Source organism: Dipodomys merriami, unplaced genomic scaffold (genome assembly GCF_024711535.1).
Source record: "Dipodomys merriami isolate MVZ:Mamm:240054 unplaced genomic scaffold, mDipMer1.0.p SCAF_353, whole genome shotgun sequence".
Taxonomy (NCBI): domain Eukaryota; kingdom Metazoa; phylum Chordata; class Mammalia; order Rodentia; family Heteromyidae; genus Dipodomys; species Dipodomys merriami.
Genome location: NW_027205082.1, coordinates 181,378 through 186,825, shown reverse-complemented (window position 1 = coordinate 186,825; position 5,448 = coordinate 181,378). Strand labels below are relative to the sequence as shown.

Genomic DNA, 5,448 nt, shown 5'->3' with positions numbered 1-5,448 from the left:
CAGTTACCTATGCAGACCTTCGGAGAGATATCAATAGAAACACACTTACAGGTTTACAAACTTTTTCCTGAGGAGATGAATTTCATGTAGCTGGTGTCAGCTCAAAAATTATTGCCAATTAGAATTTTTGGCACATACAAGGGTTGGGATTTAAACTATCCCCCACATTTTATAACTTTAGCTTTTTACTACTGTCACAGGATGGCAAGTTCCTGTCCCTTACGAGGTAAATAGTCATGGACATTAGGCATGCTTACAAACTGTCTTCGTATGACCTCCTGGCTCTGATCAATTCTTGAAGGGCCGTGCACAAATGACTCTAGGATCTGACATTTCTGCCATCCAAGCAGTGGCTTACTACCTCTGGATGCTCCACCATTGCTTTCGTTCCAGGAGTGTCTTCTCCACACTGGAAAAAATGCCTCATTGGCATTTCCCTTAGTTGGTCGCTGAACTTGAACTCAGGGCCTGAGTGCTGTCCCTCAGCTCTACAGCTCAAGGTTAGCACTCTGCCACTTTGAATCCCAAAGCAACTCTGCTTGCTCGTTCAGCACTCTGCTGGATGATTAGAGGTGACAGTCTCACAGGGACCTTTTTCCTCCCTGGGCTGGCTTCGAACCAGTTTGCAGATCAATGAGTCTTATAGAAGGCCACTTTATTCCAATTAAAAGCAACAAGGTGGTCAACATAGAAGTAGCTTTTAAGCATGCTCTTACCTGGAACTTATAAAAGCCAAAATTACATCTAACAAACTTGTAAGAATCCTTTGTACTTTGCTCTGGGCTTGCTGGAAACTGTTTAAAAAAAAAACCTATAAGAGCAAACTAGAATAGCAATTATTTTGGTAATCCTAATTTTTCCTTTGTGCACTTTGAGGCAAATATTAAGAACAATTTTACTCTTAAACTTTATATCCAAAAATCCATTCCTAATTTTTAAGCCTCCTATTAATCTCCTTTTTAATATTCTATACATTAGTTTTTAGTTGCATTTTAAAAAATCTCTTAAAATCTTGAGGCAAAGTGTCATTCATTGTCTCTTGGCTGCTTGTTTTAAAACAGATACACACTAAAACTTTTAAACTTAAATGTCAATTTTTCCTTAATGCAAGAATTACAATCACCATCACTGTACCAAGAAGCTAGACATAACACTCTTATGACTTTTAGAAACATATACTACTTGTAGAACATCATTGAAAGCAAATCACATTATACAAATAAACTTTTTAACCCTCTTTTTAAGTCCAAGGGGCAGTTTTAGCAATACTAATCAGATCATCACATCACTCATTTTAACAATCATGTTTCCAGTGTCAATCTGTAGGGAAAAGGGACAGAACAAAGATGGGCCACTTGGCCCCTCCTATGGAATGGGCACGTACCTAAGCCAACTCTTTAGTGTTAGGTGAACTGCCTTTGTGCCAGCTTGCCCCCTTTCACCATGCATGGACTCCTCCCAGGGCCTGTCCCATTATCTGTGGACTTCCTCAGGGCCTGTCCCACCATACATGACCAGCTGAACTGCACTTCTGCCTGTTCACTCCTCACCCCTAAAGACAGGTCTTCTGTTGGTTTCTAAGTTTTCCCTTTTCTTATCTCTTGGTTCTCGAATGAAATACACAGTTTTAGACAGACAGAACAGGTAACATCTTTGACAGTGTTAAACTAACCTTTACACTTAAATTTCTAATATTTATCCCCAAATTTTAGCCAAGGAACTAAATTCCAAACAGCCAATGTATTTGTGTTAAGCCAGATATCTTGATTACAGTATAAACAGCCTTATGCATTTTAAAATATTAGATTTTAAAATACCAGATTTCTAATTTTTTAATTTTTATTTATTTTTATTGTGAAAATACTGTACAGAGGGGTTACAATTAGATGGGCAAGATAATGAGTACATTTCTTATCAAGCATTGTAGCCTCCTCCTTTGTTTCCCCTTTCCATCCCTTCCCAGCCTCCCCCCACCCCCCCACCCAATCCTTCCTGCCCCTCCCCCCCACAACAAAGTTGTAAAGTTGGTTTTCCACATGAAAACTTGTACTTTTCATTGTTGCAACGGGTCCACCTGTATCCTTATTTAAACAACTTGTTTTTCCCCTTCCCCTCCAAAAATTATACCGACATCAAATACAGTGAAAGCAGGGGTTATACTGTGGGGGAGGGACATACAAAGCAACAAAGAAATAATCTTATAAATGCATTAGAAACAAATGCATGAAAGAAAAAAACACATTTGAATACATATCTTAGAGTTCATTTTCCTAACATCACCTGATCTGACCTTTTCTGCTTGACTCAGACATATACTAGATATTGCAAATAAGGGAAACAATGGGACCTATGTTTCTTTGGACCTGACTTACTTCACTTAATATAATTTTTTCCAAGTCTTTCTATTTCCTAACACATGGGGCAATGTCATTCTTTCTGATGGAGTCATAGAATTCCATTGTGTATATATACCACATTTTCTTGACCCATTCATCTACTGAGGGGCATCTGGGTTGGTTCCATAACTTAGCTATAGTAAATAGTGCTCCAATAAACATAGTCGTGCTGGTGGTCTTGTTTGTATACTTTTGGGTAAATGCCCAAAAGTGTGATTGCTGGGTCATATGGGAGCTCTATGTGGAGTCTTTTGACGAACCTCCATACTACTTTCCAAAGTGGTTGAACAACTTTACATGACCACCAACAATGCAGTAAGGTTCCCTTCTGTCCACATCCCCTCCAGCATCTGTTGTTTTTAGAGTTCTTGATTTCAGCCATTCTAACTGGAGTGAGGTGGTATCTCAATGTTGTTTTGATTTGCATTTCTTTTATGGCTAGAGAGGTTGAGCATTTCTTCATGTGTTGATTGGCCATCTTTCTTTCCTCTTCAGAGAAGTTTCTCTTTAAGTCTTTAGCCCACTTAGTTATTGGGCAGTTGTTTCTTTGAGGATTTGTTGTCGGGGGATTTAATTTTTTGAGTTCCAGGTATATTTTAGATATGAGACCCTTGTCCATTGTATGGCTAGTGAAGATCTCCCAATCCGTAGGCTTTCTATTGATCTTGCTAGCTATGTCCTTTGCCATGCAGAAGCTCTCTAACTTCATGCAATCTCATTTGTCCAACCTTTCTTTGATTTGTTGTGTTTCTGGGTCTCTATTAAAAAATTTTCAGCCTGTGCCAAGGAGACCTAGCATTTCTCCTATTGCATCCTGTAATGTTTTCAGAGTGTCTGCTTTGACTCGAGGTCTTTGATCCATTTGGAGTTGATTCTGGTGCAAGGTGATATGGCCCCCATAAACAGGCGGGAATTGCAATCCTAATATCAGATAAAATAGACTTCAAATTAAAATTCGTGAGAAGAGACAAAGAATGTCACTACATACTAATTGAGGGATCTCTCCTTCAGGAGGATATTACAATTCTAAATATCTATTCACCAAACAACGGAGCACCCAAATTTATCCAAGAAACACTACTTTCCTTCAAATCCTACATAGATCCAAAGACATTAATTGTTGGGGATTTTAACACACCACTTTCCCAACTAGATAGATCAACTCAGCAAAAACTCAACAAAGAAACCGCAGATCTAAACAACTGCAAAGATCAACTAGATTTAACAGACATCTGCCGAAAATTTCACCCAGCAGCATAAGAATATGTCGCGACCACCTCGACCAGCAAGGAAGACACAATGTGGTTTATTCAGGACCTTTTACAACATCTTCTCTCCTGCTTCTTCTGCCCGCTTCTTCCTGCTTCTCTGTCTCCCCCCCCCCCCCCCCCCCGCCCCCGCGCTCTGGTTATAAGTCTCCTGGATGGCAAATCCTGAAGCACCACGTGGCATATACCGATAGGGTCGCAAACACGGAAGCAAACTAGGAGCCAAGTCATAGCCATATAAGGAGTTGTTTTTACAGAGAGCACTTGTCACTGGGAAGACAGAAGGCGGGAGCCAGCGCCATCTTACCAAGGAGCTACAATGTTGCTTTTGCGGCCACGCCTTACTGCCTGGCCGTCTTTGGTCGTGGCTCCCGCAGCTCTCCACAAGAATACACGTTTTTCTCAACAGCACATGGAACATTTTCTAAAATAGACCACATTTTAGGCCACAAAGCAAACTTGTCCAAATTCAGAAACCTTGCATTCTCTCTGACCACAAGGGAATAAAATTAGAACTCAACACCAGATTTTCTAATTTTTAAGTTAAAGAATCCTTAAAAAGCCGTTAAAAACAATGTGAAGATTCCTTAAAATTTTTGGTAATGTCCAAACCTCATAACCTTTTGAATTTTAAACTTAAACTCACCCATTGTTACAGCATGCTGACAACTCTTATCTTGAACATGTTCATAAACACATACAAAACACACAGATCTTAAAGCACACAAAAAATCAAAATCAGTTGTACGTACATTTTCTAAAGTTTTTAAAAAAATTTTAAGACAATATTTCTTTTAAACGAAGTACCTTTGTTGAGCTTCATTTTTCCAGGGCTTGCTTGTTTAGCAAGGTATTTCACTAATCAGTCTTTTGAATCCCTTCTGTTGGAGGAGGGCTGGGTGAGGGGGTCACCTGAAACTGAATGGGCCTGATTTTTACCCAATTTTGACAAAAGCACTTTACAAATTGTTAAGCTGTCTGGAGCAGCTGAAAGTCCAGACCAGGCTCACTGCTATCTACACCCTAACCTCTCCAGCAGCCTCCACCAGGAGAAGGTGCACCTGAGGCTTGTCCATGCCCCTCCTCTTGGCTGCTGTAACAAAAGAAGGGGGGAGGGAGACTTAGCAGGTCTGTGACCAAGCCCAGCCAGAGGCTGAGACTTTTATTCCCCCAGAGATGTTCAAATAAATATCAAAAACACTGATAAACACAAAAACCAAGGATTCACATTTAAAACTGGTACCAATTCTAAAACGGAACTAGACAAAACAACAACCAAAGGCTGAGTTGGGGACTAATGGGCCCCCAGAAATTTGTGCTGTTCTCAAGCTGAATCCAGAGTTTGCTGAGTGAGCCTGCCACTCTCACCCAGAACTTCCCTACCTCAGAAAACATAGAACAGAAAACACACCAAAGTAAACAAGACAGACAAGTGGCCACAAAGACAAAATCAGGTCTCAGTGAATGGGGCAACATCTCAACACCACTCACTTACCAGGGGACTCGGACCCCCTCTACTCACCTTGGGAGGATTTTTCTTTTAGATTCCTGCAAACATTGACCCAGGAGCCTTCCAAGGCAGAGGAGAATTCCCAGTCCTCTTGGGGCAAGGGAAAGAAGTTCCTAGTGGCTGTCCCCTCAGACTGACAGGTTCTCCCCCGTACTCAGACCCCCTGGGCTAAGGCCCAAGGCTAAGATCTTGCTGGTGCCACTTGCAGGTGGTCAGTGGCAGTTTCATAAAAAAAGAAGGAGCTAGAGAGAAACAGATATTAAGGGGGTGTTAG

At 40.9% G+C, this 5,448-nt stretch overlaps 1 long non-coding RNA gene across 1 annotated transcript; it reads right to left on the bottom strand.

The window, feature by feature from the left end:
- Window positions 1-2,002: 2,002 nt before the first annotated feature.
- Window positions 2,003-4,818, bottom strand: LOC138804041 (uncharacterized). Its single transcript, XR_011365137.1, has 3 exons — window positions 4,472-4,818; window positions 3,972-4,088; window positions 2,003-3,317 (listed from the first exon to the last, which is right to left on the bottom strand). It is a non-coding gene; the product is annotated as an uncharacterized lncRNA (long non-coding RNA).
- Window positions 4,819-5,448: the final 630 nt, after the last annotated feature.